This window comes from Schistocerca gregaria, chromosome 10 (assembly GCF_023897955.1).
Source record: "Schistocerca gregaria isolate iqSchGreg1 chromosome 10, iqSchGreg1.2, whole genome shotgun sequence".
In the NCBI taxonomy this organism is placed as follows: domain Eukaryota; kingdom Metazoa; phylum Arthropoda; class Insecta; order Orthoptera; family Acrididae; genus Schistocerca; species Schistocerca gregaria.
Genome location: NC_064929.1, coordinates 169852132 through 169876409, shown reverse-complemented (window position 1 = coordinate 169876409; position 24278 = coordinate 169852132). Strand labels below are relative to the sequence as shown.

General features: G+C 42.0%; 1 long non-coding RNA gene across 1 annotated transcript in view; it reads left to right on the top strand.

The window, feature by feature from the left end:
• LOC126293541 (uncharacterized) overlaps positions 1–24278 on the top strand; it is a 616677-nt gene that overhangs the window by 483079 nt on the left and 109320 nt on the right. Inside the window, exon 3 of the long non-coding RNA XR_007552302.1 lies at positions 21026–21106. This is a non-coding gene — a long non-coding RNA (uncharacterized LOC126293541). The remainder of the gene's footprint in view (positions 1–21025; positions 21107–24278) is intronic.

The following is a 24278-nucleotide window of genomic DNA, read 5'->3' as shown; positions in this document are numbered from 1 at the left end:
CTCTATGGAAAGGCTTCTTTATAGCTCTGTAGATGACTAAATAGTGTTTTCGCCTGTAGCCGTTTGCGGTTCGTAGTTCAAAGCTGTCAGAAGCGCTGCTAGGTAACAAGGATTTCCTTAAATTGTCTCGACTATAGGACTGTCTTAGTAGTAACGAATAAATGTTTTTCACCATCACACATGATACAACATTTATTCACGCATCTCTGTGTTTATAAAGTCATATCTCCTAATCTATATCCGAAACGGTGATATAATTTTGTAGGTGCATTCAGAGGCATATCTGTATACTGTCTGTACAATGTACTGCGAATAGAGTTAGAAAGAAAGAAGTAATAAATTTAAACATCTTGCACAATGCAGCAGTCTTAGATACTCAGTGTTTATAGCGTCTTATACCTTGAACTATGTATGGTACCATGATATAATATTGAAACTGCATTTAGCGCCGTATTTGGATACTGTCTACGAAATTTATTGCGAATAGATGTAGTAACACACAAGCAACAAATTTAAACGTCGTGCATGATGTTGTAGCTTTCCAAGCGTCTCATGGTGAATGGAGTCCTATACCGTGATCTATGATAGCTGGGTGGTTCTTATCCCGTTAGCTGTTGTTGTTTGACAGTAGCTGATAAACGTGCCAAGTTTGATTGAAATCGGGTATTGGTTTAGGAGAAGATATCGAACATACGCGCACACGTACATACATACAAAGCTTTTTATAATATGTATGGATTAATGAAACAACCATTCCATACTTAAAACTTCATAACCATCATCCTACCAATTTAGCACAAGGCCTGAAAATCATCAGCAAAAATGACCACAATAAACGTCTTATCCCAATGCAGGCAAACTACTATATCCAGGAAGCTACTGCAACGAACAAACAAATAGTGATTAACAACCAAACACCTGTCAACACAAACTCTCTGCTAAATCTTATAAAATAAATAAGATAAAACATAAAGAAATACGAAAAGTGATTCACACACGCACACACACATACACACACACACACACACACACACACACACACACACACACACACACACACGACAGAGTGAGAGAGAGAGAGAGAGAGAGAGAGAGAGAGAGAGAGACAGACAGACAATAATTTAAAAACCTGAAATCGGTATGCAAACACACATCTCACCACAATAAAACGGATACCAGTTCACACAAACATATACACACAAACATCAACATCACCTATATCAAAAGATAAAAAAAGGTAAAACAGCTGTAAATCCCGAACAAGAAGACGTGTAGAACAGTAGCTATGAAACAGGTTTAAAAGTTTTTAACTATTATATTTTTAAGCCGCTAAAGATGCCTCTCAAATAATAAAGACGGAACGCGAATGACACGAAAAATTCGTTTCATTCATTTGTAATTAGACGAATACGAAGCGAATACGAAGCGATAATTATTAACATAATAGTGCTAGAGATCACTGACAAGTTTTTCAATGATCATTCTAAATGATAGTTTTAACGTTGTTAAATCTATACAGCAGCGTAGCTTGTGGAACGGCCGGGAGAGGTTTAAAACAGACACAAACAGTACATTACATACTGGAGGCGTGAAACCAATAATTCCACGTCCTCCGAAGTCTTAAAACAGTAGGAAAATTGCCTTTAAAATGTAGAGGGCATACAACCATCAGAAGAAAGTAATCTCGTAACACTGCAAGATAACTGACATATCCTCAGATGTATAGCCGAGAGAAAGTAGCAGATGATATCAAATAGAACTCGTAAACAACTCACTGGTTAATTTGACTAAAAAGCAGAAACGTTGAAGGGACTGAACATTATGTTTAACAATATTTTGCGAGGAGACATTCCAGTGTTATTGTTCGCGGATGTTGCATGTAGTAAATATCTGTTGGTGTTGTTATCGTAAATGGTATCCACTGTTATTGGTAGGTGCAGCGCATACGCCAGTCCTAATGAGACCAATTTGTGTTTTGTGAAGTGCATTTACGTTGCAGTTTTATCTTTGAACTTGCCAGCATAAAAGAAGCCTATTATACTTGATATTATGTTATGGTCTGGCAAATGAAATGAACTATCGTTTGCGATAGCAAGCAGATTACATTATAAGCTCTGCTCCATTCTGTAGGTCGCTCGTAATGGCAAATAGCTAGCAGACGAAAGATGAGTTTCACAGTAGCGAGGATGAACTAGTGCTCACAGCTTTTAAGGTATGCATTTGAGGGCGCATATCTACTAGACCTTTTTTTTTACTTGTTTTGGTGTGTACCGCAAACTCTCTACATACAGACGACTCAACAGAAGCAGAAATTAATATCCGATGCTTTCGCGTACAGTAACCGCAAAGTGTAACAGATGACAACGGCGAGTATACTTCTTTCTAAATCTACGTTTGAAAAAGAGCAGTGGTTGTTTGGTATTCACGTTTCAGAGTAACTATATGTGGTAACTTCGAATACTACAATCCATATTGGGACCCGATACATGCTGATCAGATATGGAAAGGCGATAACTAAAAGATTTAGAGAAGATAGTCAGCTATGTGAAGACACAACTCAGCAAATATTCCTGTCAGCTATTAATAACAACAGTGTTAATTTCAGTGATACACTTTTCTCTGCAAGGTGTTGTGCTGTCCACCCCGGTGCATCCGTTAGTAAGAGTACCTGATAAAATAATAACTTGTATCGAAGACTGTTAACCGCTGAAGTCTTATATCGTCCATTTCTAGTGTGGTACGTATAAATAAAAAGAAGGAAGTTACACACGATCGCAATTCGTATGATAATTTCTCAGCCAAAACTCTACAAATACCGGTGGACTGAGCGGCTGAACTTCCGGATTACTCTCTGTGTCGGGCAGTTTTTTTTTTTTTTTGTGCTACTTCTACAGGCAGTCAGACGATATCTGCTTCGCTGTTGTTTCCTATCGTTACGGTTGGCGCGGCTGCAGAGAGAATAATCAGCGAAGACATGAACACGAGTGACGCCAAACACGAATTTAATTTTGCCGACTCTATGCTCCCACTTTCTAGAGAATTCTTCTAACCTCCGTAATCTTGTGCGACATGCCGTGCCGAAGATTCTAATGGCCGGAATTTCAGCGTACTGGGTCCATTTTTTTTTTTTTTTTGGCTGTGGACAGATGAAATAAAAGCCACCACGTCAATAAAGACGCCCACGAGATGTACTTCGTGGTTCGCGCAGGAATTTTACTGAAGGAAAACTTCGAATTAATTTTTTTGTTCTTTACGTAGACAAGAAGATCATTATTCCGTCTGCCAACAAAGAGATTTTCGTCTTATTTATCTTCTTATATAATCTACATTTATCTTCGAACGTAGGTCCACCCCTGGTAGCTGAGCAGTCAGCGCGACAGAATATAATACCTAACGGCCAGGGTTTCCTTCCAGGCTGGGCCGGAGATATTCTCCGCTAAGGGACTGGGTGTTGTATTGTCCATATCGTCATCATTTCATCCCCATCGACACGCAAGTCGCCGAAGTGGCTCCAACTCGAAAGCATTGCACCAGGCGAACGGTCTACCCGATGTGAGGCCCTAGTCACACGGCATTTTCATTTTTTTTTTTTTTTTCGAACGTAGTCTTCTTTCATGGCAATGTAGTCAATAAATTCCTTGCGCAAATTGCAGTTAAGGAAGATGTTCAAAATAAGGCTGTCATGACCGAATCACTGAGCTCTGAACATCCTAAAGCCACATGTACTTTTAGATGTTGGAAGAGAAGGAAGCTAGAGGTGTTCATCTCTTATAAAATGTGTACGTATTCCAGCAGTTCGTATTTCGGAACCTTTAGTTGCTTGTTTTCAAAGTCAGAAGACTTCGCTAGAAATGCGAGTTCCTTTCTCGCTCTATCCGAGATAGTAATAAATACAAAGAATTCTCTTAGCTTTCCGTAAAATCCAGACTAACGTATCCAGCGGATGAAACAGAGTTCATTCTACACATTTCTGTTGTCGCCAGAATGTTCCTGGGGAGATGCTCTTATCCACGACTCCTCCTCAGTAAAACGCGTTTAAACATTAATAAAGATTTCGTTTTAGCATTTGCTTTTAGTCAGTTTTCAGCTAATACGGCCCCTGTTTAACACAATGCTCCGGTTAACAGGTCGACCATCGCGATGGCGGATTTCTAATATTTTGGATCGAGGTAGGAAGGAGTGTGTGACTGATGAAATGATTCTTTTTAAATTCGTATTCGCTGGCATATTAAAACGAAATGTTGACAGAAATTTACGGTTTAAGCCGCCGTTGGTCATCTTCTGATCATACCTAACGATCCGTAGATACTTCGTGAAGCACATCGAGGAGACCACATTGTTTCATGTGTATGATGTGAAGGAGGCCATTGGCAGCCTAAAAATGCTAATTCCCGTTAAATTTTGTTTGATTGCGTCAACGAATAAACAATTAAAAAAAATTATAATGGCCTGAGCAGTCTCGCAAATAAGCTAACCGACACACACACACACACACACACACACACACACACACACCTACTTTTGTAAGGACATAACTTTTTATATCAAATCTGAAACTTGTAGTACACAACATGTCATACAATTCCATGCAGAGGGTACCCTGCACCATAACTAGTCATTTCACTTTCTGTTCCACTCACATATAGAGCAAGGGAAAAACGACTGTAGGGCCTATATGTGTCTACCTATGGGCCCTAATTCTCGTGTCTTACTTTCGTGATCCTTACGCGAAATGTATGTTTGCGGAACAACGATCGTTCTGCATTCAACTTCAAATGCCTGTTCTCAAAGTTTTTTCAATAGCGTTCATCGGAAAGAGCGCCGCATTCCCCCCAGGGATTCCCATTTGAGTTTCCGAAGCATCTTCATAATATTTGCTTCTTGTTCGAACGTACCGGCAACGAACCTAGCAGCCCGCCTCTGAATTGCTTCAATGTCTTCCCTTAATCTGACCCGGTGGGGAACCCAAACACTAGAGCAGCAAGCAAGAATAGGTCGGACCAGAGTCCTATATGCGGTGTACTTTGTAGATGAACGACTCTATCCCAAAATTCTCCAAGGGTCATCTGCGCTTTTTTCCAGTCGCTCTGGACTAGGCCCTTGGATATAGATTCGCGATAAATGCTAGCCAAGGGCAAATGTCATAGAGCACTCTTTGTAAAGCCGAATTGGGACTCCATCTGAACCTGTTGACTTGTTTGTTTCCACTCATTCAATTGTTTTTGCACGCCGGGGATGCTTATTATTATGTCCGCCATACAGGAGTCTGTGCTATGGTCAAACTGCGGTATGTTTGACGATTACTCTGGTGAATGATTTCTTAAACGCGGAATTGAAGACCTGGGCTTTCGTTTTGTTATCTTCAACTGCCGTACTAGACTGGTCAGCGAGTGTCTGGAAGTGCACGACTGAAAGGCTGGCTCTGAGCACTATGTGACTTAACATCTGTGGTCATCAGTCGCCTAGAACTTAGAACTACTTAAACCTAACTAACCTAAGGACACCACACACATCCATGTCCGAGGCAGGATTCGAACCTGCGGCCGTAGCAGTCGCGCGGTTCCGGACTGAGCGCCTAGAACCGCGAGACCCCTGCGGCCGGCACGACTGAAAGTGATGAGTCGAATTCGATATAGCCTAGAATTATTTATCGAGAATATATGACAGCAATTACCTTCTTAATATTATAATTTCGCTGTGCAAAAGTACATTTTTAGTTTAAAATGTATTCAATTAGGATGTGTTTGCTTACGTCAAACAAAATTAGTTTACTGTGCACGAGTGATGTTTTGGCGTTATGTCCATAATATTACTCAAACTAAATAAATGCAATTTGAATTTTGCTGTATACACACACACACACACACACACACACACACACACACACACACACACACACACACACACACACACACACATTTTTTTACAATCTGGACTTGCAACTTCAAAATATTTAACTGTAACACATCGTGTGTAAGTGTAATTATTCTGCAGGCCACTGAAGATGTGCTCGCCTCATAATAATTGAGCCCTAGAACGCTTTTCCGTCACAACTTTTCTCCAGAGCTTGTCAGTAAAATTATTACTGTCATCAATAATAACTGGCAGGAATTACTTCTGAACTGTGTCATGGTCGCACCTGACACATTTGACTAAATTTTTCATTTATTGTATTTCCAAATTTTATCGCGATGAATCGTGACCTAATGTAAAATTTAGTTATTGAAGTTACCACAAAGAGTTGGCTTTAAACTGCTACAACTGTCACTACGGTATGTAAAATGTATAATTCTGAAGTGGCGGCAAAAAAGACCGAAAAAAGGCAGAATTAATCGAGTCGATAAATGTATCACGCTGGAATAGGACACAAAACAACTATTTGAAGAAACGTGTATGTAGATTACTTGCCTGTTGTGAAGACAACTCGTAAACGAAGAACAGGAATAAAGCTTTCAGTGAGGTTTTAAAAACCGATCATTTTCCGCCAGATCTCTGCAGATCGAGAGTGACTACTTAGTTTTATAGTGTGACAATAACTGTGTCTGCGTACAGAGGTTTCTGCCAGCCCTTCAAATTGCAGCGTGTTATTACGTGACCATACCTTAACAGCACTTAAAAACGTATTACAGTCTGGTGTAATGGGAAGATAACGGGAGACCGAAGCACGCACTTTAGTAAACAGATGGCGTGTAGTACTGGCCGTGACTAAAATGACTGCCTAATACAGACACTCGGCTATTACGATAAGCGAAAACACGCTTTAACCGGTTACTTGTCCCAGTGAAGATAATTTTTGCCACTTCTACAACAGACTGCTAGGCGAGGAATAGGCTGTGTTTATACACTCAAGTTATTCGACGGCGCTCTTATTGTTAGTAATTTCATGCTCACGCAGAGCCGTGTTATCGAGAAAGGTATACAGACTGTAGATAATTGTCAACTACTGTACCAGATGTAAGTAAATAACAAATTGTTTACTCGCCACGTGCACTCTTTCACCACACCAAAGATTAAATTTAAAACAGACCTTCGTTAAGGTGTTTCACATTGGAGAGTGAGAGACATCTTCCACACAACACTGTACGCCTGTTTGGCTAAATAATTAATTTGCCATAAACATGAATCCTCCATCTCCTTATATCTTAGCCCACTGATGAAGGAAAACATAAAAGGCACTCCCTTAATTGAAAAATACGTCCTTATTTCTGACGCTTCCGATTCCTCACTCTTAAAAGTTCATCAGTATTGATACTTGTTTTCAGTAGCTGAATGACATCCCTGAAGACAATAATAGGTCACGTAGTCTGCGGTGATGAGTGTTGTCGTGTGTGTTTTCATGCTGCCGCAATAACAAGAGCTCTTTGCCACACATTTCAGTGGCTAGAAAAATACGAATGTAGATGTAGAACCGGAAGCAGTGATATTGTTTGTATGAGAAAATATTCAAAGTTTTGCAACAAAATTTTCTCTACGTAAGTTACATTTAATATGAATAGCTATATAAGAGGGTCGGTGACATTACATCTATGATACCTCTCTTCAGAGTCATTGTCAGTGTGTCATTGTCACAACCATAACACCATGAATGCGGACTCCGAAATTTTTCATTTGTTTATCGTGATGTCAACAGTGTTTTCTGTGATATATTATAGGTAAATAAGAACTGTAATTAACATATACAATAGTATAATTATTTTTGTTGCCATATCTGTAGCAAGTGAATGCAAAACATTTAGCACTTCACAGAAACGCGATAAAATTCACGCCACCTATCCATAAGCTAGGATGAAGCCGGAAACGTACTTTGGAATTTTTTAAAAATAAACCTATGTATGTATAAATATGAATATTGGTGAATGTTTGTAGTATAACTTATTTTATGATTATCTGTTAAAAGTCTGAGAATTAACCTCAGACGCGCAAGATGTTGTAACATGCCTGGTACGTGGATTTGATCGTTCGTTTACAACATCAAGGAATAATGTGAGTTTTATGTTTGCCTTTGTTATTCGTGCTTTCTATACGTGAAAGGTTTCACCACATGTATGGTGACTGTAAATGTATTGACGTAGAACATAGTTTGGAAGAATTCAGGCTAACGTATATAAACTTTTTTTTAATTCTCACCTCGAAAAATTGAAATTACATGCCAACATCGAAAAATTGCAGCCCCTGATGAAGTGAAAAGGCGCTCCGCCATTTTTTTGCGTCCTACAGAGGCGTTCTTTAGTATTATGGTACGGAGAGTTCAGTGTATACCAGGGCATCAGATGTATGTCTGTTAGCAAACGAAAACTTGACTACATAAATTTATTTCTTCCGGGCTACATTTAGAACTTTACTAAAAAGCCCTAGTAACGTACGGTTTGAAAAAATGATTATAATTGCATATATTTAGTGAGTTAGTAGTATGAAGGCGTTGTCAACTTAGAAAAATATCCGTCTCTATTGAATATATTTTGACCGCCAGTACTGCGTTGCGTTTAACAGATGTTCTCTTGCCTACGTCTGATTGACGGGTAGGCCCAGGAGTTGAATACAAGAGTTGTTGTTTACGACACTTCGCCAGCCAAGCGCCTGTAACAGCTGACGCTGCGGAGCATACCATAGAAGTGTGATAGTTCATAACTCTCACGTAAGAGCAGTTTTATGGTTGCATGCGTTATTGCATGGTAAATCTTAAGCCTCCTTACTAGGTGCGTGTGAAGTTTCTAATAGTTAACGGATACGCATAAAGAGTTTAGTACGATATTCTCAACCAACTTGTAGGATGACATTCGCTACCGAGTGTAAACATTTTATGCATAAAATATAGCTTCAGTGGTTTTGGAGCCGACGGTCTATTTATCTCCGTCATTGCAGGGTGATGAATGTGTAATATTTCAACAAGTCGAACTGTTCACTTTGAAAACATGAAATTTAACGTATTCTGCTACTGCAGTATTCTACATACTGAACGTCTGGAACAGTGTACTTTTAGTGAAGTAAGCAGTTGACATAGTGTCTGAAAATGGTCCATATAGAAATAAAAGAGGCTTTATTATTATTAATAATGGACTTTATTTATGTGAATTCGTGACGTACTTGATTTCTTCAATGAAAACGTTTGGAAAAATTGAAATAAGTGTATTGGTTGCTACAAAAGAAGAAACAACTCCCTGCATTCCTAAAAGATTCGAGACTGGATTGATAAAAAAAAGTTGAAAAAAGTTGATATGGCGCTTTTAAAGATTCAGACGTTCTCACACGCTCCCCACATGCATACGATGCACAGAACGTTCACTAATCTCATTTTCTGGTAAGTTCATATTGAGAGCCCTTTGTTCGGGAGTCGAGGTCTGCGGCACAGACTTCGCACAGAATTTCCTCCTTTTGAAAACATCCTGGAGAATGTCTTGAACACTTTATTTAGAGATGGCCAGTTCGTTCCTCCATTGCGATTTGCGGTACAACAATGTCGAAGCCTGCTCACAACTGTTCTATTGCACATATGTTATTTACAGTTGTTAGCTCAGGCTGCCGGCGTGTGGTTACTGGGTTGGCGTCGTTTACGCGCCAGGAATAAAACCAGACCCCGCACTTTCTGGGCGGGCGGTGGGCTTCTCGGGAAAATATTGTGAGCACAGAAAGAGTGCGACGTACAGAAACTGAAAAAAGCCAAACGATTTGAGAGGAAGAAAGTGAAGGAAACGACGGACGGAAAATTGAAGAATCTCACAAAAGTAGGAAAGGGATAAATGAAACTTGACCAATGTGTGACAGAAAGGAAATAAAAAAAAAGGTTTTTTTTAATGCTAGTTTATGTCGTCATCTGTAGGAATGCTTTTGTTATAAGATGAAAGTGTTACAGATACCACACAGAGCGCTTCCTATCGCTTAATCAACCGTTCTTCGAATTTTACAACTCTTGTAGCTGTTTTTATTGTTTGATGACAACGGTATATAACTTACTGTCCGTTCTATATCAGCAGCGAACTGGTTGAGTTTTTTCTTGTTCCTCCTTTACTATTAATATTCGATCGTCTCTTCTCCCAGTCTGGCTGTCCAATGCGCTGTCAACCGCATGTCGGCTCATTAACCCACTGACGTGTTCATTCCGGTCCAGAGAGGCCGCCTGTAACTCAGCGCAAGTTATTTCCCCTCTCCCCGGTTGGTAATGAAGACTTCTTCCAACTGGCAGAAATAAGACCCCCCAACAACTGCAGGGAAGTACATAAATTTCACTGCTCTTCACGAAATCTTGGAAAAAGTCGCCGCCGCCGCCGGCATGAGTTACATGCGGGGACGGAGGCCACGAGAATTTCCACTCGCCGCTGCAGACAATGATCTCCCCTCCACCCCCGGGAAGCGGAAGGGGTTGCGCCAGACAGTTGAAAACTGCATCGCGAGCGCTCACGTTGCTTTTTTATATATAAAAGATGTTTTACTGCGCGGACATAAAACGAGAGTGCGACTTTTCTTGGGAGAGAGAGAGACAGAGATGCTTTGTTGCCTCTCGTGGCGCTTCCGTCGTTTTTCACCGTCTCTATCTGCGCCTCCGGACGGGCCGTGGCTGCCTGCGTCCTCCTCCATAATGCATGGCGTCGCCGTCCCCTGAAACACCACAGACACACCCCACAGTCCGTTAAGGCTCTCTAACTTAAAATTCTCCGCAGCTAATAGCTACGTATAATAGATCGTACTTGTCAAATTTTTTAAACAGTTACATGTTGCATTTGATTAAAAAGTTGGCTCTCAGCATATTAATAGTAATAATAATGACTATATCTGCCTTTCTTAGAAAAGTGGAAAGCGATCGTAAGCAGATATCTATTGTAAAATTATAAAAGTTTTAGAAGTTTCTATAAAAGCTTTTAAAACTTTCACAATTTTTCTAAATATATCTCTATCTCATTTAGCGTTAAACAGTTATATACAAAGCGATAACCAGTTTCGGTAACTTAGCTGCCATCTTCAGATCACACGTAGTATTATAAATGCTTTCGCAGTGTACAAAACTACTGCATCGTATCTAACATTCGTATTTCAGATCTCCAGGTAAAATGTACTCTGAACAGCCACGTTATCTATAACAGCAACAGAAACAAGAAGCCTGTAAACGTCGTAAATCTTTTTTATATACACTGATGCGTCCGTGTAATTATTTCCGTTACAGTCAGTTACTGGAAACAGAGATTGGCCATCTGAGCTGTACTTGAACTAAATGTGTAGTTTGTTTTACTATTCACTTCATGTACAACTTACATGGGAAATCACTGTTTCCAGTGACTGAATGTAACAGAAATAATTACATGGGCGCTTCATTGTTTATTAAAAAAAATACGACGATGTACATGCTTTTTGCTTCAATTGCGGTCATAGATAATGTGGCTGTTCATAGCACATTTTACCTGGAGACTTAAAATGAGAATTTTATGAAAGATGCAACTGTTTTTTACACAATGAGCGCATTTATAATAGTAGGTGTGATCTGAAGATGGTGCTTAAGCTGCCGAAACTGCTCATCACTTTGCAAACATTTTTCAATGTTAAATGCCATTGATAAAATATACAGAAAAATGTTGAAAGTTTTAAAATGTTTTAAAGAAAGCTTTTAAAATATTTATAACTTTAAAATTGAGTAATAATAACAAGAAGAAAAATAATTATTCTAGGGAGGTACAGACGGTAGCCGCAATTGGGCAATGAAATAATTAAAGTTTGTGCTTGACGGGGAGTCGAATCCCGATTTCCCGCATTCCAAGAGCGGTCAACTGCTTAAGCTGTCTCAGTGCGCTTTCCATGCCCCCCCCCCCCCCCCCCCCCAAATTCTCAACTTAACGCAAACTACGAAGTCGCGTCCCTGCCCATTTAACTCGTTTCCTCGTAGCATTACCTACGTTACCGCAAGAGGTACGGACCCTGTTGTGCATCCACATCCTGGATATCATAGCAGTCAAGTTTACAGATTAACTAGTAGAATATGTGTGTGTACTGCCTGTTCTGTTCGACATTCCTACTATTTATAATACGGCGGCCGTAATATTTATATTTCGAAGGAGGTACCGGCTGACGGACATTACACCTAGTGTAGCATATCTGTAAGCTTGACTGCTACGATATCCACAGCGTGAATGCAAAACAGGGTCCGTACCTCTTGGTGGAACACAGGAAACCCTGCGATGAAGTGAGCTAAACGGACAGGGATACTACTTCACAGGGTACGTTAAGCTGAGAATTTGTTCCGCACGGTAATCATGCTCGAGTAGCCGATGCGGTTAAGGTAACCCGCTCGCTTAAAGCACGAAATCCGAGTTCCATTCCCTGTCTGATACAAATTTTCAACTTGCACCGTTGAATTACTTCAGTGCCCACTTACGGCTGACGTCGGTTCATGTCCGACGGAACAGTAGTAACGATAGAAACAATAAGAACAAAAATACTAATAATGATCAAGTAATGGAAAAATTATACATCAATAACAGTATTAGTTGGGGGAATATGTGCCTATTTATTGTCTAAGAATAGAGAAAATGAAAATTTAATAAATAATATAAATAATAGACAGACTAGATTCAATAGTAAAAGTGGGGCAGAATGGCAGAGTGGAACAATTAGCGTGAATATTATTACCACAAAAAAAGTGTGGATACCCAGCCTGACAGAAAAGGGACGAACCCGAACAGGGAGAAAATGAAATGAAACTTCACGGATTGAGAGGGTATACGATATTATTTCAATGATTACAATATCGAGTCAAATTTGCAAGTAACTGCACAGTTGTGAGACAACTTGTGAATATAACGTCGTGCCCCCTCTGGCCTGGGTGCATGCAATGGCTCAATTGGGAAGGGTGTCGTAAGGCCTTTGTACTCTCTCCTGAGGCAATCTGGCCCTCTACCTTGTAACCGGCCCTTGATATCGTCAACACTGGCACTTCCAAGTAATTGATATCTGAGGTGGCTTGGTACGCACTCTACTGGGGAGAGATTTCTTGATATTGCTGGCCATGGGACTATCTCAGCAAGGTATAGGCGGTTCATAGAGACACTTCCCATGTACGGACGAGCATTGTCCTTTTGAAAAATGGAACCACGGTATTGTCGCACGAGACGTCATCTGGGATGCCATTCAGCAACAGTCACAGCCTCTTTTGAGGTGTTAACAACAGCCGATTCATGGGACGGTTATTCGCTAGTCCGGTTGCTGCTAGTCTCCGACCAAAGGTGAGGTGCGATACAGAATGTTGCAGGCACTCCATTACTTGCCCATGCAGACGTGAGGGGGTTATAATGCGCTTGGTGCACATTACAGCGATTTACACTTTTTGTGGTCACACTTGATCGAGCACAACCTTGACGACAAATATCTCTGTCCTCACGTTCCCATGCAGTCCAGCATCGGACCACTGTCACAACCGAATGCTGCAGAAACTGATGCTGAAAGATTCGACCAGCCGGCCAATTGAAAACCCACAATCAGGCCGCATTCGAACTACTCTGCCAGTTGCTGACGACGCTGTCTCAGACGTATCCGCTGCATCGCGATGCCCTTCACAGTGACCACTCAACGTCGGACGTTTGGTCACGCCCTTTATACAGTCAGCCAGGCCTGGTAGCGTTACTGAAGACTAAGAATACTAACACTCTCTGGAGGCCGTTCTAGAATTGTAGCGCCAATAATTTACATACCTATTCCTGAGTCTACGTGTACCAGGTTACACTGACTAGGCGCACGTCTTATGGACGCATTGCTTTCTTTGTCCAGCAATGCCGCTCAGCTTATCTACGTTTCACACAAGGCGTTCAGCTCGACTGTAGAATTAAATTGTTGTCGGTGTTGAGGGGACACATTAGTCCTCTTTTACAATGACTCATTGTAAAGGTGATATGAGTTTTCGTTAACGATAATGTAGTACATGTTCTCATTGTGTGGGCAGCCTTTATATAGTGGAAGAGAAGCAAACGGCGTTGTTTTGTTCTCTGAGAGAATAGCCGGGAAATATCACCAGGTGTGATGCGTGTCGACCGTCATATTCAGTCGAGAAGCGTCGGAAAAAAAAGAAAAAAAGAACTGTGATGGCATTCAGTAACGATGGTAACAAGGAATGAATACTTTGTGACGTGTACGCGTACCGACAGTACGATCCACATTAGGTACAAACTGTAGTAAACACCACGCCGAATGAATGCGCAATTGTGAATAAGGACCACCATCAGCTGCAGAATGTAATGACGACAGTGAAAATTTGTGCCAGACCGGGACTCGAACCCAGATTTCCCGATTATCGCGAGCGGTCGCCTTACCATTTTTTTTCCGTGCAAGTGCTCTACCGACTACTTTATGTTACCACCTGTTTTCTTTTTCAGAATAGATTTTTTTCTTTAATTGAAAAAGAAAGAGAGGTTTTGTCTGCTTTATGGCAAGAACAATTACTGCATTTCTTCTACCTCTTGCATACGGATACGGAACAATAAATGAAAAACAAATGTACCGCCCGAAAATTAACCTAGTTCACCTTTTGCGTGTGAATATATATATATATATATATATATATATATATATATATATATATATTGTTGTTGTGGTCTTCAGTCCTGAAACTGGTTTGATGCAGCTCTCCATGCTACTCTATCCTGTGCAAGCTTCTTCATCTCCGAGTACCTACTGCAACCTACATCCTTCTGAATCTGCTTAGTGTATTCATCTCTTGGTCTCCCTCTACGATTTTTACCCTCCAATACTAAATTGGTGATCCCTTGATGCCTCAGAACATCTCCTACCAACCGATCCCTTCTTCTGGTCAAGTTGTGCCACAAACTTCTCCTCTCCCCAATCCGATTCAATACTTCCTCATTAGTTATGTGATCTACCCATCTAATCTTCAGCATTCTTCTGTAGCACCACATTTCGAAAGCTTCTATTCTCTTCTTGTCCAAACTATTTATCGTCCATGATTCACTTCCATACATAGCTACACTTCATACAAATACTTTCAGAAATGACTTCCTGGCACTTAAATCAATACTCGATGTTAACAAACTTCTCTTCTTCAGAAACGCTTTTCTTGCCATTGCTAGTCTACATTTTATATCCTCTCTCCTTCGACCATCATCAGTTATTTTGCTCCCCAAATAGCAAAACTCCTTTACTACTTTAAGTGTCTCACTTCCTAATCTAATTCTCTCAGCATCACCCGACTTAATTCGACTACATTCCATTATCCTCGTTTTGCTTTTGTTGATGGTCATCTTATATCCTCCTTTCAAGACACTATCCATTCCGTTCAACTGCTCTTCCAAGTCCTTTGCTGTCTCTGACAGAATTACGATGTCATCGGCGAACCTCAAAGTTTTTATTTCTTCTCCATGGATTTTAAAACCTACGCCGAATTTTTCTTTTGTTTCCTTCACTGCTTGCTCAATATACAGATTGAATAACATCGGGGATAGACTACAGCCTTGTCTCCCTTCCTTCCCAACCACTGCTTCCCATTCATGCCCCTCGACTCTTATAACTGCCATCTGGTTTCTGTACAAATTGTAAATAGCCTTTCGCTCCCTGTATTTTACCCCTGCCACTAGCGCAGTCAGCTGCAGGTTGGACGAGGCAGGGCGGGTCGGATCGAATTCCGTGGCCTAGCCACGATGTCTCTCTCCCCTCCCACCACTTACGCGCATCAGCACATTTTTTAATTTATTTATTCGTTTTAGGTAATAAGTATCAAAAACAAGGGAGCCATACGCGAAAAATTATGCCCAAAATGTGAACTAAAAGGGCCATCTTTTTGTACTTTATCTAAACGGGCGGCCAGTAACGTGTGGTCGTCATTGCAATGGGCATCACCAGTCATCAACAGTTGCAGCGTCCGGGGCCGCAGCATGCAGTCAGAGACTTTGTCTGTCACCATTGAGGAACCGTGGAAATATCAGGTCTGCAAGTCAACCTCTTGTCACACCCGGCACAACCCAGCTGGGCGGTGGGTCCATGAATGAGACCCCAGATAGTTTGCGCGCCTTTCCAACAAAAACTAGTTTCTTACGCATATCGATGTTTGTGACATCATGTCTCGTGAATTATGTGTTGTACAATTCTGCAGGTAGTTTCTGAGGTACGAGTATATGAGGATACAGTGTGAAAAATGTTTGGTGAATAGTAGTAAACAACTAACATGTCATGCGTAATACTGAATTTTTGTTGGACAATCTGCGAAACTGTAGCGAGGCGTTTTTGTTTGTTGTTTCTTGAGAGGGACGGTGGGTTGACAGAGATTAAAAGTTTCGAAAGAGATGAAAATTATATTGAAAAAATTTTTCAGAGACGCTAAGTACTTTCATTATCATTATTATAGAAGGCAGTCTCCTACGCTTTGCGTCAATTTTCTGCGCTAAACAATGGCTCGTTGTCTGTGCCAAAAGATTCCTGTCATAGCCAGCTCTTCATTTCAGCAGAAATGAAAATCAGAGGGAGCCAATGGTGGGTTATCGAACACTTCCCATCGAGAGTGAAAAAGGAAAGTCCTCATTGCCCCTGCAGTGTGCTGCTGAGAACTGTCACGAAGAAGGAACCGTATGACACATATGTTACGTGGGGTTGCATGAAATTAGGAGAAATCTCTCGGCAGGCACCCATATTTGGCGGTAGACACTATTTTCTAGCCATCTTTACTCGTTCACTGTGCGCTCAGACCTGAAAAGAGCGACGTGCCGCTAGCTGCGATAGTACTAGGGACGCTACACAACACATCTCTGCAAAGCTTCGCCGGATTATCACTGTGCTTTCCATTTCGTGATCGATCGAACCTTACTTTCCGAACCACCCTCGCAGATTCGTACGATATGCAATAGCTCTAATAGTAAAGGCAGAGTCACGTCGCTCGTTTCGTACTTGCTTGTACACTGTTTCATTCCGTGTTGCTGAAAGGACAGAGAAACAGATAGGCTACCGAGAATGAAGAATAGACTCCTATGCGAAGGAAAACTGCTAAGATGTGGAGATTGCGGGTCGCGGCGAGATAAAACACCGGACACGATAGCACCGAGCTCCAGCCGACTCTGCGCGTGGGTAGGCGCGGCGCAGCTCCGGAGAGCGGATCGACCGCGTCTGCGAGACCGGGGGGTCGTAAATCTGCGCCGCCTGACAATCGCGTGGGAGACGGCCGGCCGGCCCGCGGCAGCCCCGTGCGCTAAATCACCTGCTGCGCGCCTCTAGTCGCGACCGCCGACCAGACACCTGCGCAACCCGCGGTCGCCAGAAAGGTTACTCTGCGGAGAGAGCGAAAGCGAAGGCCGGCAGTGGCGGCGCACGCTGTCACAGTGTCAGAGCCTCAGCTGCGGCACCTGGGGACGGCGGTTCGCGCTGCCGTACAGAACAGAGTCCACAACAGCGCCTGTGGACCACACAGAGGTTCCATCTACGCTTGCTTGCGCGCGTCGATACTACAGGCTGGCCGACATAAGACTGTCGCAGAAGACGTTTGATGCACCTAAGGTAGGCAACCCGACTGACATCATCTGCCCATGGTACAGAAGTTGAAAGTCGGGTTGCCGATCTTAAGGTGCATCAAATATTTTCCGCCACAGTCTTATGTCGACTAGTCTGTAGTACCGGCGCACGCAGCCCAGCGTAGGTGAAATCTCTGTGGGGTCCACAGGCGCTGTTGCGGACTCTGGTCTGGTCGGGGATGTGAACCGCCGTCTGGAATTTGAACGCCAACACGGCAACTGGACACCCACTGAGTGGTGACAGGTAGCCTTCCCAGATAAATCACGTTTTATACTCCATCGGACAGGTAGCCTTTGGTGTACACGGCTCTAAACGTCTGCCAGTAATCACTCTACAACAATCTTTCAGGCCAGAGGAGGGAGCCTTATGGTCTGAAGAATGTTTCAGTGGCATTCCCTGGGCTATTTCGTCATTCTGGAAGCCACAATGGAGCGAAACAAACATGGCCTTCCCTACACGCAGTTTTTCTTCGACAGAGTGTCATTTACCAGCAGGACAATGCAAAGTGTCACGCAGCTCGCAATCTGTGTGAGTGGTTCGAAGAGAATCAGGATCAGTTTTCTGTACTCTCCTGGCCACCGATCTCCCAGGATCAAAATTCAGTCAAGAATTTGTGGGAACATCTCGATCGGGCTGTTTGCGTCATGGATCCTCAACCGAGAAATCTAGCGCAGTTGTCAAATGGCACTGGAGCAGGCGTGGCTCCACATCCTCGCCGGTATTTTCCAGAACCACACTGTCCTTCTGCACGTCTCGCAGCGGTACATGCTACAAGAGACAGTTATTAAGGCTTTTGACACGTGGTCACATTAATGTGACAACACTTTATGTTGCCTACCCTGTACATGCACAGAACAGCTACATGACGGGAGGCCAATTAACCAAAAGGGAAGACCGTAAACAAAATGTGCTACGTTGTCAGAGGCAACCCTCTCGAAATCAGCTGGGAATCGAAACTTCAGTTGTAGCAGTGGACCATCGTAAAGCACGTGCTTTACCACCTGCTGTCCACAGCGTGTGATACAAGGTAACACTGAAGAAAAAAGAGTAACCAGCTACACTTTTATATGAATGATTTACTTCACCGTTTCTAGTTTCGGGCGTGAACCCATCGTCAGGCAGCAGCGAGAGTTCGTTGCAGCTTTCGTGACTACCACAGTAATGGCGGTGGGGTGGTGCGGGGTAAGTGCTAGCCGTACACTAAGTAGCCTCTGCCACTCAACATAATATGACTTGTGTAGATAGAGTAGATCAGTATTAACTTCAGAAACCTGCCACATTTATTAAGCAAGTCGCAATCATAAAGATAAGGTTGCATGTCGCGGTCCACAGATGCGCCAAGCAAGTCCGTCCAACCGCCAATGGCATCATTTGATGTGGTATGGAGCGGCATGTGGTCCGTATGCTGCTCTCCTGGTCGTTGTCGGTTTTCTTGACATTAGAACCGTTACTACTTGGTCAAGCAGCTCCTCAGTTGGTCTCACGAGACGGAGTGCACCCAGTTCCAGTCCTCCAACGAGAGGAGGACCGGGAATCGAACCCAGGTACCCTATACGGCAGTCAGCCGCGCTGACCATTTCCTCTCTCCCTCCCTCCCTCCCTCTCTCTCTCTCTCTCTCTCTCTCTCTCTCTCTCTCTCTCTCTCACACACACACACACACACACACTGTCCCTCCCTCTCCCTCCCCCTTTCTCCCTCCCTCTTTCCCCCTTCATTTATATATCTCCCTGTCCTTGCAGATGTCACTTGACGTTTTCCTACTTCTCTCGATCATAACAATTTTTTATTACAGAAAGTGGCGAGTCCCATGATCGAAAACGCTGAGCTAACGTTCCAGCTTAATAAAGACGGGATGGGAGTTTGTGGGGCATAGATTTATAGGCACCGAGTGACGTGGAACAATGGTATGGCGCTGGACTAATATCCAGTAGAAAGTCGGTTCAAATTCCCCTCCAGCTCTATCTTTCTGTGGTTTCCCCAAGTCGCTTACTGAAAATGGCAGCATGGTTGCTTAGAAAAGGACACGCCAGAATGTCTTCTCTTTCCTTGCCTAATCCAATGTTTTGCTCTTCTCTAATGATCTTGTCGTCGACGAGATCTCAAATACTGACTCTTCTTTTTTGAAGTGCTTCGAAATTGCTTCTTTGTTACGTGGCCAACGAATAAATCACACTAATAATTTCCCTATTTTTATCTTCCGTATTTAAGTGGACCACAATTCCGACATAGTAAGAAAAATTTTGTGTGGCTGACTCTGCTTGGCAACTTATAATGTATCACATGAACACACTGTCATCCACATGCATAACATGTGCCGCACACATATAACAGGATGGGCGAAAAAAATGGCTCAGAAAATATTTCATGGACATCAAGGTAGACAACGCAACTTATTTCATTTACCTCGGGTCCGGAATGTGTAGATTCGATTGGCTATATTAAGGCGCCTGAAATATTTTTCATTTCCGCACCTTAAAGTAGGCAACCCAACTTACAGCTGCCTCAGGTGCGGCAGATGCATGCTGAATTTTGCACCTTAAGGTGCATAATAAACGAGACAGTTCTATTTTCCTCACCCTATGTATCAACCAGTAAGTCACAGATATTTCTATTCTTCAGTTGGGTCATCTTCTTTTAGGCTAGCGTTAAGGGAGGTATTTGCTATAATGACGTCATGAGTATCAATTCAGGTATTAGTTAATACATCGTTATTTGCTGTATGGTTCACTGTTTGGTGATATAAATGGGGTTCCCTCGCGAAGCTCCGATGCTGGGTGCGTGACGATGATCTTTACATGATATTGATTGAACCGGTTTGGCATGAGGACAGAAGCAACAAAGAGCAGAAAAATAAAACAGTACTATCCAAATAAAAATCGAACAGAACGTCACAATGGACCACTTTAAACGACAGCATTTGATTTGCAGAATATTGATCTGTAATTGGCCTTCTGTATGCAGCGTGAACGTAAGTTGGACTCGGAGCTTCCTTACACTGAAACAGATTCATTTTTGTAATTCTGACAAACTGGTTTATGAATCAAAAGATTATTCATTAGTTTTGATGAGAATACCTATCTGATGTCGACGTAAATAGCATTATGCTAAAAAGTAATGTCATGGGGATAATTCGTTTGATCATACTTTTTCCCCTTAAACGTAATGATATTTACCTTGCGATAATGGTATTATGACGGAAAATGGTCGTCAATGAACGTTAGATTCAACAGCTGCTTATGGTGGAAACGTCAAATTCTTTCAGTTTATGTATGGTATGCACTACTATCGAAAAAAAACAGAAATTGGAGTGAGTAAATCTATTACTTATACTGTATATTTATGTATTTGTGATAAAGCTGCCAAGGGCTAGAGGAAACAGGTAAGCAGCACAAAATGTCTCTTGGGAGCGTATTCCTCTGCAGATACGCACTAAAGCGTGTACAGAGCGTTCTGAGAAGCTGCGTTCGTACACGTTCTAAGTTTCTTAGCAGACGCCACCCTGTGGCCAGTGTTCTATAACTTGTGTATTTCTTTCGGCAGGGCAGACTGGAGGGGGTCTTGTGATCGGACACCCAGCTGACACACCTAGGTCACACCACGGCGAGTTTTGTTGTTCCCAAGGTAAGTCTGCCACCGCTTTCATAGAACGCAGTTTCTCCATCTCATGTTGCACTCAGTCCTGATACAACAGTATCTGCGTGCTGTTTTATGAGATTAAAAAGTTATGTGTAACACAGATAATATAGGTTCAATCAAAGCGTCACAAATTTTGCTCTCAGCTTCCGTTGAGTTTGTTTACGTAAATTCCGAGTGTCGCTGGTGTCCACTGCATTCTTAAATCGTTGACGTCTCTTCCCAGTAGGTTGATTTTCGATGCAACGAGGTCTAAAACGAGCCACACTGTTGTGAAGTTCGTGTGGGTGATCACTCATTACCAAGTGTAAAATCAGTGTCATGATGGTGGACATTGTGTGTGTTACTGCTGTGCTAATGTGATACACAAAGGTGGGCAGACAGATCTACAGAAATTTCCAAAAGCACCACAGATCTGTTTAGGAGCCATTACTGTCTGTAAGCGTGGTCCTCGAAACTCTGAGACATATACAACTTTCAGCTGTTTGTTGTCAGCTGTCTTTAATGATAGACACCCGACGTTTAGTAACGATGGATAAAGAGGAGAGTTGTGCAGCAGCGAAACATTTTTTTTTTCTAAAGGTATCTGTACCCAGCGACATTTTGCTGTGGGAAAGAAAGAAAAGAGAAAGCACACGTTTCTAATATGTTTGCGAATTGCATATACGTCCTAATCTCTTTCTCTCCCCTGTCTCTGTCCATCTCTCCGTACCTCTTTCCTTTCCATCTCTTCCTCCTTCTTCCCCTTCTCTCTGTCCAGCACCTCCTAATCCTCTGTCTGTGTCAATCTTCTCTACCCCCCCTCCCCCCTCGCTCTCTCTCTACATCTCCTCCATCTCCTTGAATCTGTCCATCTCCTCCTGCGCCCTCTCTCTATCCATGTCCTCCTTCCCGTTTTCTATGTCCATTTCCTCCCAACCCTTCTATCTATCTCATCTGCCACTCTGTCTCTAACCTTGAGTTTTGTTTATTGTTATTGCAAATTCAGATTCTGTAGTATAATTCTAAACATAAAGCATTAAGCCATAAATACAATATTTGCGTTTGCTAATAACGTTCACAGTAGTACATTTTACATATTTATTTGTAGATTAAAAAGTATATAGTCTATGTTTGTCTGACCGTTTATTACAGTTGCATATATATAAGATATGCCTGTTCAGAATGCAACGTTGTGTGAAAGTTTCAAAGCAATCGGCCAAGAGTCCCTTCGGAGATACACGGTTTTTAACAAACGAACATTTACATTTTCATTTATGTACATAAAGTTAACTGATGTCCAGATGGGAAAAGGAATTTAATGAACTTCATTGCTACCTGAACGAATATGGAGCGAGTCTGGACGCACTTTAAGGGAAAGGAGTGCTGATTTTACACTCACTATTGGTACACTGTTTTAAGAATAAACTTTTCACTGCACAGCTTATTATTGGTGATGTTGGCAACTAAATTCTACACTCGCTATTGGTACACTGTTTTAAGAATAAACTTTTCACTGTGCAGCCTATTATTGGTGATATTGGCACTCACTGTTGGTACACTGTTTTGAGATCAAACTTTTCACTGTACAGCTTATTATTGGTGATGTTGGCTGCTAGTGTATTAGCAAGTAAAACGTAAAAGGTCCTGCAGAAACCGCGGATCCCATGTTCCAAAACATTCTGAACAGAAATATCGTTGAACACCCTCCAAAATTTTGTCGGTGAAATTTGGATTGACGTTGTATAAGTGCTCGTAGACGTAATACTGTACAATACAGTTTCCTGTTGTTACAAAAACATAGCTTTTGCTTCTCTCCTGCCTACGTTGATTTCTATTTGATTTGTTGCTAACGTCTTTAGGCCCAGACTGGTTTGCGGCACTTCTCGCTACTCTGTCCTGTGGAAGCCTCTTGATCTCTGATTAGCTTCAGTCACCAACATCATTTTAACCAGCTCACTATATTCGGATCTTGGTCTCCCTCTAAAATTCCTCGCCACCTTCCCCACACGCACACACCCTTCACCCCATTACTAAACTGAGACTGTTCCTAACAACCGAGCCCTTCCTATAGTCAACTTGTGCCACAATTGCTTTTTTTCTCAGTTCAGTCCAATTTTGCTGCTCTTAATTAATTTCTCGATTTTCCACCTAACGTTGACCATACTTCTGCAGCACCATCTTTCAAAAGCTCGTAATCTCATGTTGTCTCAACTGTTTATCGTCAACATTTCACTTCCGTAAAAGGCTACCCTCCAGAAAAATACTTTCAGGAAAGAAATCTAACGCTCAAACTTGCATTACAAGTTAACACATTCCTCCTCATCTTAAATGCTTCTCTTGTTATTGGGAGTCTTAATTTTACATTCTCTTTAGTTCTGCCATCATCGTTTCTTTTAATTTCCAAGTATCAAAAGTCCTACAGCACTTTTAGTGCCTGCTTTCGTTGCCTAATCCTAACACCATCATCTGACTTAATTCGACTACACTCCCTTACACTCATTTTACCTTTGTTGATGTTCATCTTACATCTTTTCAAGACAGTGTCCAGCCGTTCATCTGATCTTCCAAGGCCTTTTCCGTTTCGGATACCAGCAGTTCTCAAAGTGTTTATTTCTTGTCCATAACCTAAACTTTATCTCACCATCCACTTTTTTTTGCTTTCCTTTATTGCTTGCTCGATGTATAGACTAGATAACATTGTGGATTTGTTGACAACCTTCTTCATTTCCTACTGTATTCTTTTGAGCTATAGGGGGTATAAAGGTGTGAATGCAGATCTTTTTTTAAATTTTTGATGACCGAGGATGATGTTCTAACAACTTACGTCAGTATTTGCCTTATTTGCCGAGTAATAATTATAGCTAGTACAAGTCATATGTTTTTAGGTAGGCTAGTACCTCAAAGTACCTATTAATGTACGAGGACTACTCGGTAAATAAGTTTCCGGCGGTCGGGAAATGGAACCTACCACGAAAATCCGAAGAATCTTTGCGTAACGTTGCGCAGTGCATTTCATTTTTCATGACAATTCTCGGCCGCACACTGCAGGGGCAATGAACACACTCCTGCGGCGTTTTCGATTGAAGTGTCTGATCACCTATCATGTAGCTAGGATGTTGTGATTACCTACCATATAGCTCGGATTTGGCTCCCTTTGATTTTCATCTCTGCTCAAATG